We start from the raw sequence: 13,109 nt of genomic DNA on the forward strand, positions 1-13,109 counted from the left end.
TTTGTTGTTAGCTTTTTTAAGTAGCATTGATTTATTTTGTGGATAATAATAATCATTTTCACATAATAGACGCTTATTGCATTTAGGAATGATTTTTTTAATACTATAATAAAATTCTTGTGCAAAATTATTAGCAATTGTTTTAATGTCTATGTTATTTTTATGAAATGCTTTTAAGATACAGTTGTCTATTGAATTTTTGCAGCGACCTGTTAATGAATTCAAAATTTGCCATAAAGCGTGACTATTGTTGTAGTTTTGATTAATTTGATTATGATAGTAATTATTTCTTGATTTTTCTATGAATTTACGCGTTTTATTACGTAATTTATTGTATTTTAATCGAAGTATTTTATTAGTCGGGTCATTTTTCCAGTCAATAAAAGATAAATCTTTTTTTTCACACATAGTTTTTATGGTGCTAGTAATCCAAGGATCTTTGTTTCTTTTACTTGATGTTGAAATTATTTGTTCAAATTGTGATTGATTATAACAATTTTGGATGGTATTTTTTAAGTTATCATATAATTTATATGGACACTCTGTATTCGTAAAATCATCCCAGCTAACATGATCAAGCAAATTATTAAGTTTATTGTTATCTATTTTTCGAATGACTTTAACGTCACCCTGTACATGTGCTAATGATTGTCCAATGCACGACAATACGATCATACGGTGATCAGCCATTGCAGTGCCGAGCGCGCCCGAGTACAGGTCTAACAATTGCGTCCTTACAAAAATGTGATCGATTACGCTACGCGTTATTATTTGGTTTCTTATTTCAATTCTTGTATAATCGGTTATAACACTTGTTAGACCGCACTCGGCCATGCTATTTATGTAAAAATCTTGAATGTTACCCTTTATTTTTATATCTATGTTCATGTCTCCTAAAACAAAAATATCTAAGTGTTTAAAAGGTTTACTAGATAAAAGATCCTTTATCTCCCTTACGAACAAGTATTTACTTTCGTTGGGTGGCCTATATATTGCACAAATTGTTGCAACGTATTTGTGATTAGTCGTTAAATGACCTATGATTGATTCACAGTGATTTAAAGTGTGATGTTTGAATGTAAATACGTGAACGTTCCGTATGTATATTATAATACCGCCACCTTTTTTATTCTTACGTAACTTTTTGTGCATTATATAGCCATTTACATTGAACATATTTGCGATATTATCTTTAATGTTTACTTCAGTTAATATGAGAATATCTATTGGTGAACATGAACTGTTTATTAATTCTAAAACATAACAAAAATTTTTAATTAGTGATCTTACATTTATATGGACTAAATTTAACTTAAATTGAGATTTCGCTAACGATGGAACATTTTTACAAAATGAGTTATATGTACTACAATTAAAAAGTTCTAAATTATTGCTTGGGATATTCGACTGAACTATGGTGACCTACATAAAATACTATATCTATTACCGCCGATGATGTGCTGGTGCTGCCTGGTTGAGGAGATTTTCAATGTCTGTTTCGCTTCTGATCACAATAGGTTTATTATTCTCTGATTTACGGATTAATATAATATTCCCATTCTGGAACCACACATATTTATAATTTGGTGTTAATTTTTGCTTAGCTTGCCACAGCAGGGTTTTATTCGCTTTAGTTAGGGCTTTGCGTACTATCACTTTGGTTTTAGCTGCTGGTACTGCTTCATCACATACCACCTGTCCCACAAGTACCTCTCTGCGTCTGGAAGCACGTACCCACATATTACATAATTCCTCCTGTTTGAACTCCAGTTGAATACATCCATCCTGTCCGTTTCTTCCTTCCAGGCGCTTCACGTTGGAGATTCCTTCTTTGGTTAGATTTAGGTTATCAGCTAACTTGTTACATAAGTCATTAAGGTCTTCATTAGGACGAGACGGAATGTTGGCAACTTCTATGACGGTATCCAGACGCTGCTGTTCCATATAGCGCACGTGTTGTTTTAATGCATTTATTTCTAGATCGAGGTGTGAATATGTGCGTGTACTACGCACGAAATGAAACTTCTTTATGACCTTATTTTTTCAAAAAAAATAATTTACTATATGCAACTTTACAGAAATATGTCGAATCACGCGTGATAGGGATAAGAAAAAAAATGGTGCGTAACGGAAAAATGTCACGCTAAATTTTTTTTCAACCCCGATAAAGAAGTTTCACTTCAAAAACCTTCAGAAAACCTGGATGGGTTTTTCTTTTCTCTATGCAATTAAACAGACATTATCTGACGATAGTATGTAAACTGTAAAGGCGCTATTAACCTTAAGATTATTTTCAACAGTCTTAAATCTTAATATCTTTACATTGAACGGACCCAAACGTCGATGAGATAGTTAAAATAATTTTAAAGCAATCAAGTTACGTACTCAAACTAAATCTAGACCCGTATTCCAATCATAACATTTATCTTAGGCCAGCTGTTTATTTGAACACGCTAATTATCTGCGACATTGTATTATGAACTGCCTAAATAAGGACCTAATAAATTCTCCCAAGTAAAAATTCAAAACTAAATGCCTCGATTTACCTTTTATTCGATCAAAGTAAATCTGTAACATTTCATAAAACTTCATATCGTAAAACTGTATACTGTGAATTGTTCACAACTTTATTTTAAGAAATTACCTCAAATATCACCTTAAATAAAACCTACGAAAAGTTTTTTTTTTAAACCTCTAATGCACTAGTTAAGGCATTACTTTTCGTTTTTAATCGAATAGCAATAAGGCTGTCTTTGTGTAGCAATTAATTGTTATTTGTCAAGGGTTATAGCCTAAATAAAAACTAACGCAGGTAGTTTAAGAAATTAATGCGGGTAGTCAAGAAACTAACGCGGGTAGTTAAGAAACTAATTTGAAAGTAATTCGCATACTGTTTTTGTTCTGATACACGGACAAGTGAATGTTTATTGTTTACGTTCGATTGAAGGATCTGGATGCAGTGTACCAATTAATGTGCTTTCTTTGTTAGTGTTAGCTCACAAAATAACAAACATTAAAGCAATTCGTTACTTAATTTATCTTGATGGCAGTGCTTACGCCACAAAGTATTTTTTAAAATTACGTGAATTACCTACTAAAGTGAACCCGTCCCTGAATAAGTGAAATAGGTACTGTTAATTTATCACTGCGTAACTAAGATGGGCTGAATGTAATGGAATAAGTTTTAACTAACTACAAAACCGTAAAGCAATATCGCACGACCTAATAACAACAACACTGCGTAAATAAGTTGAGTTAAATATAATGCAATACGATTTAACTATACACTGGTCTGTAGGCTACAACTTTTAACAAAATCTAATCGTTACATTCGGTACAACCTGTAAATCAGCACTGTTTTTAACCGACTTCAAAAAAAAGGAGGAGGTTATCAATTCGGCCGGTATGTTTTTTTTTTTTTTTTTATGTATGTACACCGATTACTCAGAGGTTTCTGAACCGATTTACGTGATTCTTTTTTTGTTCGATGCGGGATGGTGTCGAATTGGTCCCATAAAAATTTTATTCGGATAGGCCCCGTAGTTTTATTTTATGAGCATTTTTGTCTGTATTTGTAAATGTTGCAAGTGCAAGTTTGAAGTCGGTTGTTTTTAACGCAGTTATTGACTTGTTGTGCAGCATTTTGCCGCGGCTGTGACCATTTTCCTCAATTAATTTAAAATAAATTTTGTAACTAATGTTTTTGGCAATAAATTTCTTTTTCTTTCGAATAAGTTACTTGAAGTTAACTACATTTTGAAAACCTACTTTCTTTATCTTACTGTACACTCAAAGTGGAATGTTATCTACTGACCGGTTTTGTATGAGATTGAAGGATAGTTGCACGACACGTCGACACGTCGCTCTGGTTCCGGTGATCTCAGGCTCGACGTGTTGATGGTAGTGATGGTAGCGCGACGCCCGGCGTGATATTGCGGTGCCTGGCGTGGATGCGCAACGCCTGGCGTGGTGTCGCGGAGCCCAGCTTGGTGCCGCGGCGCACAGTATGGATGCAGCACCACATGGCGCCACGCATGACGCTCGACGCTCGACGCATGATGCTCGACGCATGATGCTCGACGATCGACGCATGATGCTCGAAGCCGGACGCTCGACGCAATGGCACGGTGCACGACATGATGACACGGCGCTGCTCTCGATGATACGGCTTCCGACGCGGTGATGCGAGCGGCAGTGTCATCCGTGCAGCGCGAGGCGAAGTTGCCACCCTGCCCGCACATAACGAGCTCTCCCTTTGTCTCCGGCTGCTCAGTGACACGTATGCTCGTAGATCTGTAGGATGCTTCTTCCCGTTGAAACTGGATCGAAGTGCCACGTGGTTGCGGCGCTTTGACTTTTAATCAGGTTATCGTATATCGTATCGAGGTTATCGCCACGTGTTTTCTCATTTGCTCGATTTGATCCCAATTCTGATGTCGGAGCAAGGTGTAGATTGTGAATCTATTTTCAAGCTGTGGGCGTTGCGTTGGGTAATCGAGCAAAGAAACACCTCAAACTCAATCATTTCTTTATTTACCACCGATTCGGAAAGCAGTATCTACAGAGAAGAACCGGCAAGAAACTCCATAGTTGCTCTTTTAATCATGTCAGTTTTACAATACAGTCATTTTAAATACAATCACTTTAAATACAATCAATTTTAATAACCGTTACGTTACACATTTAAATTAAACACTAGCAGAGAAATGGTTAACAGTTCCTAGTAGTGGAAGATCCGAACTCTTCGATGTTCGAATGTGAAGTGCCGTCCCGAGGGCGAGCCTTCACGGGCTCGACCCGGTACAAGCATGAAGTAAGCCGCCAACTTCACTGTGCTGCCACCTCCCTGGAACTCGTGCTTAGAGTCGTTTTACATCCGCGCTATTGACCGTCTCCGACACGGCCATCCTGCGCTGAACACGTCCTCGTGTTTGTGGGTGCTGTAACACAGAAAACATCTCGCACAGTACATGCTCTTCGGCCAATCCTGACAAATTTTTACAATTAAACTCTGATATTTAATTTTTAGGCTTTTAAACCACAAAACTGAAAAACTAAATCCTTATGATCACTTAGTTGTCCGTAAGTCTATCAGTCTATCTATCAAGACCTTTGAAATTCATATCGCATACCATCGTCCCGTTAAGCTTTGAAAAGTTATAACAGTCGATCAAAAGATAGCAGTTTTCGACATTCGCAGCGGACACATGGAATCGATACCTTCAGGATATTTCTTGTGAACACAGAATCATGAAATTTGTACAAGAAACGTCTTATAGCAAAGAATCTCATAAAACAAAATTTAAGTTCATATGAAAACACTAAACAGGTTTTTTTCTTAATTTGAATATCCTAAAATAATTTCCAACTTCAACCCTTTGAAATTAACCATTTTGATTAAAATAATGAAACATTGAATTCTGATCATTTCAATTAAATTTATGAACTACTACTAAAAGAAAATAACGCATAAGCGACCAAACACCACTTTCACTGCTATTGTCATCAGAAGATCATTATTAAAGTATCACAAAAAAACTAGAGCATGAATCTTATCCGAGGCCTGTGGCTTTTCACTAAGCCCATCATCACACACGCATTCCACCGAATGCCAACTCTGGCTTTTCACTAAGCCCATCATCACACACGCATTCCACCGAATGCCAACTATGGCTTTTCACTAAGCCCAACAACACACACGCATTCCTCCGAATGCAAACTCTGGCTTTTCACTAAGCCCCACAACAAACCTCATGTTTGTTCCACACGCATTCCTCCGAATGCCGAGTCCCACGGACTCCATATTCCATATCTAATGGTCTCTACAAGACCCAACCTCCGCCAGCGTCACCCGCGCACCGCGCATCCACGGTTTACTATAAGCAGCTATCTGTACTCCTAATAGCAGACGCCGGCTTCAACGGACTACGGTAATACCGCGCATCCACGGTTTACTATAAGCAGCCATAATCCCCTTATAGCAGACACCGACTTCAACGGACTACGGCTACGAAATGACTACTGGCACACTGACCAATCGAACTAAGATTCACCGCTATCACTCAACTCAAACTCAAGTTTCAAACATTAATCAACTTCAAGTGGTACTTGGCCCTCAGGCATTCTCAATATATTGACAAAGTGAAGTTACCCGAACATTGTATAAACAACATCTTTCTTTTCAAAGTGATTATTGGTGTTTATAGGATTCAATAGCTCAACAGTTAAAAAAAATGAAATCTTATCTGAACTGAATATTACTCATCCAACAGTATATTAAAACTCAAGTTATCTCCTATACAGCCATACTGACAATCATGTGTCCCCGTACGCCATTTCTCACACTACATTACTACGGTAATTCATCTCGGGATACCAAAATAACTACCATCCTGCCTCAGCCCACACTGACCTTACAGGGTTACCATACTGCCCCGGTCCTCCTGACCGGTCAGAACACACATCTACTATCCTGGACCTCATGCCAGATAGAACACCACCATCCTTCGATGAACTACATTACCATCACAATATTATTTCACGCAACACACATTTACTTCACAACGTACGAGACAACACAACCATCAGTATGCTACAACTATATATCGTCGATGTACGTACGACTATGTATTTGGGCTTAGTGAAATCACATATAAATCACACATGTATTGTGTTAATTTTATTTATTACGGATTCAACATCAAACAACTCTACGGTAAGTATCAAGGTGCGTATTAACTATAGAGCTATTATTTATTACCTTACCTAATACCTATAGGTATGTTATAGCTAATTGCTGCTGGGCGCTGGCTGCGATTTCGTCCATGTATCTACTGAAAGGTTTCATGACATAATATGAGCACAGGGGAATAAAATAAAAATACCAGTATGTACATCCAAAAATATTTATTTCAATTATTACAAATTATCCTTAATCTAATTTTGAAAATCTAACACTGAATTAGATTCCTTACAATAATATTATTCAAATTAATAACAAAATAACGTATTTTACGGCTAAATTAATATTGAACTAATTATGTAGTTAAAACACGAAAGCGCATTACCTTGTTATACCAAAAATTTTATATGATACAATATTTTCAACTGATATCGAAATGTACGAAAATAGTAATAATGTAATTGAACTGAGAACATAATATTTTAATATTCAGACAAAGCTGTATTGTTTCGATATACGTAGTTTTTATTGTAAACTGCACATATTTTCATAGAAAAATACTGTAAAACAACAGATGATGAAATTTTCAAAGAGAATAAAAAAATACAAATTTGCCGCGCAATTGACATTAATTGACAGTTTTAAAAGTTTGTACCTATAGGTAATATTAATAGAAATAATTATCGAGATTTAAATGGCTCTACACGAGATTTATTTTGTTTTTTTTATTACTATACTTCATAAAGACACAATTAACTCGTACCTACTCGTAATACGATACCTTGGAGTTGGAGCGAAAATATTGTTTGTAATAATTTGGCTAGGTAACTAATTATTGAAATGAAAATAATAATTAGAAAAATGCATTGTGAAACCGTTTTAAGCAAAAAACGTTTCGATAAACGAATTATGTTTTTGAATGAAATACAAATTATTGCATGCTTTTAAAATACAAGACTTAACTATCTACTAATGAAAGTTTTCATGCATTTTGTTCGAAACACGGTAGGTCAGCCGTGTTTTGTTACTTTAAAAGTGATGTAGGGGCTTGTTATGTGCGGGTGTAATAAAAGATGTAATAACTACGCAAAGGTTATATTTCGTTAACTACATATATATATTCGTATGTAATTAATATTCGACCTAATGCGACCAACCCGCGTCCCGACAAGCCCTTAACTAACTGTGCATAACGCACAAACTGTTTATATACGAGTTACCGTGTGAACCTATGGTGGGAACTTTCTTAGTAGGTACTACACTTGAAATATTTCGGTAACTCGTAAATTGGCTTGTCGTCGCTACATCATTCCCCCCTTAACCCGCGAGCACTCGCGCTATGAGCATTTTGCTCACAGTAAATTTAAAACATCCGCCATTTTGTCAAAATTATTCGTACGTACATCGTTCATTTGGTAGCTGAGTTTTGTTCCGTCCCCCACCCCTGTATGCAGTTCACTTCTCGAAAGTGTGCGCCAGTCACTTGGACGAGGTGGTTTGTTGCGCCGTGTACCATCAGGCGGCGTTTTGCTCATCGCGCGGGTATCGACGCAAGTACTTTTTTTTACTCATGACTTTATTTTTTTTCATCTTAGCGACTGTTTTACTGCTACTTTTATGTAATATTATGATTTTACATTACTGAAATAGTAATCTATTATGAATTTCTGTTATAGATGGATCGTGATCGAAGGGATGAACAAATTTTATTTTATTTTAGACCAAAACCTAGTAGTATCTTTGGTTTTCATAAGAGCAAGGTTCTGGTATCTTACGTACCAAACAAGAAGAATAAAAAAATGTTCTTATGATAAGTACACTTCATAACGACGACCAAATCGATCCAACAACTGGAACTACCGCGAAACCAGAAATTATCACCTTTTATAATAAACCGAAAGGAGGTGTTGATGTTGTGGATCGACTAAAAGAAGAGTATTCTGTGGCAAGAGTGGCATGTAGATGGCCGCTGAGATTATTTTTCACGATCCTAAACATAGCCGGAATCAACAGTCAAATCATTTACAAAGAAAATACGGGTATAATCATCACGCGCAAAGACTACTTGAAACAACTAGCTTTTCAACTAACACAGCCACATATCCAAAGAAGAAGCACCTTCCAAAATATTTCATATCCTCTTCAGCGAGCAGAGCAGTTGCATCTGGCAGCGGGATGCCTAACTGTATATCCGATAGATTATCATCCCATGTTCTAGGATCTTTGCCATGGTTCATGGTTCCCAATGATGCCAATATAGTTCGGTTTGACCTTTCTACTTGACCATTTGCTCGCGGCGTGGCTACTGCATTCATAACATGCTTTATGCCTAAGGCCTGTATAAACTTCCTAAACCTCTTGCTGGTAAAACAGCTACCTCTATCAGAAATGAGGCGTGTTGGAGTACCAAAATACCCAATAAGATTTTTTTTTAATTACTTTTATAGTTTCCGACGTTTTGGTACTTTTGACGGCAGCCAAAGAAACAAATTTAGTAAAGGCATCGATGATTACTAAGATATATGAGTTCCCCTTCTTACTCTTAATGAAAGGCCCAACATGGTCCACGTGGACCGTGTGAAAGGGGATTTCTACTTTTTTTATGGAATGTAGGTGACCTTGTCGAGCACCACCTGGCATCTTATGGTGAGCACATTCTAAACATGCTGAAACATATTTGGTGACAAAGGTTCTCATTTTAGGAAACCAATATAATGCCCGAATACGATCTAAAGTCTTTTCTAACCCAAAATGGCCTACGTCATCGTGATTGGCTTTAACAATTTGCCAGCGTGCGCCTCTAGGCACTACCCATTTGATATTATCATCAGCTATGATCCTGTATACACGTCCATTTTTTAATTTGTAATTTTGAAATGTACTTACTATGTTGGGGGATTCTGGATCACTTAATATTTCTTTAATACGCCTTATATCGTCATCTGAAGATTGAACAGTAGTAATCCAATCTTCAGCAGTAACACTAAGTATATCAATAACGTGCAAATCGTCTACTTTTGAGTCTGATGGAGCTCGACTCAGGGCATCCACATGTGACATCTTATCTCCTGGTCGATACTCAATTTCACAGTCATATTCTTGTAACTGCACCCACCATCTTGCAATTTTCGGGATCACATCTCGTTTTGTAAGTGTGGTGCGTAATGAATTACAATCTGTTAGTATTTTGAAGCGTAGGCCTAACAAGTAGACCCTAAACTTGTTTAATGACGCTATCACAGCTAGAGTTTCTAACTCAAACGAGTGAAGTTTCTGCTCTTCTACCGTGGTTTGACGACTGTAGTATGCTACAACTCTCCATAAACCTTTCTCGTCTTTCTGAAGAAGAATACCCGCGATGCCAAATCTACACGCATCCGTGTGTAACTGAGTTTCTAAATTTTTGTCGTATAGTGCGAGAATTGGTCTGCTGGTCAATCGTTTTTTAATCTCTGTAAATGCAGTTGCTTCTTCTTCCCCCCATTTCCAAGGCGCATTTTTCTTTAGAAGACCCGTCAATGGTTTTACTATCAGAGCAAAATCCTTGACAAATCTTCTAAAGAAGCTGGCAAGACCTAAAAATCGTCTAACGTCATGCTGATTTAAGGGAGTAGGAAATTTTGAGACTGCTCCAGTTTTCGCAGAGCCTGGTTGGATACCATTACCACTTATTTCAAACCCTAAAAAGTCTAATTTATCAAACATAAATTTACATTTCTGCATTTTCAGTGTTAAGCCTCCTTCTTTTAATAAGTTCAAAACTTCTTCTAGTCTTTGCAGCGCTTCATCAAAGCAACGCGCGGGTATCAAAACATCATCCATATACACAATTACATAACTTAACCGTGCTTTATTAAGAATCTTATGCATGGCTCTTTGGAAAACCGAAGGAGCGTTTGCTAAGCCAAATGGCATTCTGGTGTATTCATATTGTCCATCTGGCGTAACAAACGCGGTCTTCTCTTGAGACTTCTCCGAGATGGGAATCTGATAGTACCCTGAAGCCAAATCCAGCGATATGAACATCTTATGGCCCGCTAATTGATCAAGAAGGTCTTCTACCCTAGGGAGAGGATAATGGTCTCGCTTAGTCCTGCTGTTTAAGGCTCTGTAGTCAACACACATTCGCCTCTCACCACTTTTCTTTCTTACCAATACAATGGGGCTCGCGTAAGGTGATGAAGACTCCTTAACTATACCACAATCTAACATTTCTGCTACCATGCGCCTGACATCTTCTCTTTCTGCATACGAGAGTCTATAAGGCCTGTAAACTACCGGTTCTTCATTCTTTAATTGTATATCCATTTCTAATACAGTTGTAAATCCGAGATCCTTAAGACAGGAAGAAAAACAGCTGCTATATCTTGCGAGCAAGTCCTTCACCATTTGTTTTTCTAATTCGCTAAGATTATCCCCTATAACAGGCTCAGATATATCATTCCTGTCAGTGAAATTAACGTTATTTACATATTTACAATCATTACTCATTACCATACTGCGTATCAGCAACTGTTCACGTTCTAGAATTAAACCCTTAGTTCTAGGATTTAAGATAAGAAGACAGCCTAATCCATCTTTTAATTCATATTCTCCCGGAAACAAATAGAATTCAGAACCATTTTGTCCCCGCATACCACCTCTAACATATACAGTACAAGAAAGTTCAGGTTTTGCTAATACTGCGACAGTTTGTATTGCCTCAGGGTTAATATAAGTTTGCTCCCTACATAACAAGTGTATTTTAGCGTTTTGGGTCTTACAAATCTCCAGTTTATCTACGGTTTTAGTAATTTTAATACCCGGCCGTTCTGAAAATGAATGCCCTAGAAGCACTGGATAGTTAATGAGGTTATCATTAATAACTAATATTTCTATATCTTTTTCAGTAATTCCTTGTACCTCAATATTAACTAACGACTTACCGATAGGCTGGTACGGTATATTGCCTAGGCCTTTTAGTAAGGGTAAATCATTTGTGGTCCAATCGAACCCTAGATTTAGGGCGTCCGTCAACCGAATTAGAGTACATTCGCTCCCTAAATCTAAATGACATTGGACATTTACCCCGTTAATACGTATAGGAAAAGTGTAAATACTCGCCGATTGTTGACTAGAGATTTTCAACACGGTTTTTTCCTTATCTAGCTTTTGAGCGGGTTCCATTTTAGAACACGCATTAGACAAATGACCTAATAAATTACAACGACTACACTTTAATAACGGTTTATTGCATTTATAGCTGGGGTGACCTACTTCGTTACAATTGAAACAAGTTATCCGACCCGGTTCGAATCTATTCGGCTTATTCAAGACGCTATTTGAATTATTTGGTACCGGCCGTTTATCCCTATCTCGAATTTATCTTTCGGTATCCCTAGAAACGCCTGGTTTAACAGTTTTAAAAAATTTGAGTAACTGTTCAGGTTCAGAAAATTGTGCCGCTTGAGCTCCTAGTCTAATACCCCTATCTTCAATTCCATAAATTAGACAATCAACTGCATTTTTGCCATATATGTTGCAACGGTTTAGTAAGTTAATTTTAGTGTAATAATATAATTCGGGAGATTCACTAAACCGTAGTTTTTTATTCAACATTTCAGTTAATAATTCACCATAATTCTGGGCAGATGGAAAAGTTTCAATTAATTTAACTTTCCATTCCTCCCAAGAATACAGCAAAGTGGGGAGACTTTGGTACCACGTTTTAGCTATTCCCGAGAGTTTAGGCAGAGCGTAGTGCACGACTTGTTTTTCTGACCATTCGTAAATTAATTTACATTCCTCAACCTTCGATAACCACGCATTAACAGTCTGTTCTTTTGCCATTGGATCAAAATCAGGTATTACATTGTGAATAGACGAAAATTTATCACTAGAACTAGATTTCATCGATTTAATCGCATCAACAAATGAATCTATTAAAGTACTAGTTACATCGCTTTTATCACCTTTTTGGGGTCTTGTAATAGAACAGTCCTTACTACGTTTCCTACTTCTACGGTCCCGATCAATATTCATAATTCTGCTATCGTGGCGATTTCGTAGCTGACTGCGGCTACGACTTCGATGTTCACCTGATCGTTGGCTGCGACGTTCAATACTACGCCTAGAACGTCGCTCACCGGGACTCCTTTGGTGGTGCTCAGTGTTAGGGCGGCTCCGGTGACTGGCACTTCGGTTCGGGCTTGGGCGCTGACTGCGGCGGTCTGAGCGCTTTTCACTGCGGCGCTCTCTACTACGCCGGCTTCGCTGTTCATTGCCCTCACGACTGCCGTCTCGGCTGCGTGAAGGAGTCCTTGACCAATCACGGCCCATCACCAATCTTGTTATCGTTATCCCACTTCTGAAGCTGTTGGGTTGTGGAATGAAACGCCTTCTTCACAACTGATATTTTAATATTCCTCCTTGTTACATTCACTTTTTA

The 13,109-nt window shown here is 37.5% G+C and overlaps 1 long non-coding RNA gene across 1 annotated transcript in view; it reads right to left on the reverse strand.

Moving 5' to 3' along the window:
* Positions 1-5,641, reverse strand: part of LOC149895128 (uncharacterized) — a 290,513-nt gene extending 284,872 nt beyond the window's left edge. Inside the window, exon 1 of the long non-coding RNA XR_016458524.1 lies at positions 5,451-5,641. This is a non-coding gene — a long non-coding RNA (uncharacterized LOC149895128). The remainder of the gene's footprint in view (positions 1-5,450) is intronic.
* Between the last annotated feature and the right edge of the window lie 7,468 nt (positions 5,642-13,109).

The sequence above is a fragment of the Colias eurytheme genome, chromosome 32 (genome assembly GCF_061535395.1).
Source record: "Colias eurytheme isolate Ceu_HAF_F1 chromosome 32, ilColEury1 Martin Lab GWU primary, whole genome shotgun sequence".
NCBI classification, from domain to species: Eukaryota; Metazoa; Arthropoda; class Insecta; order Lepidoptera; family Pieridae; genus Colias; species Colias eurytheme.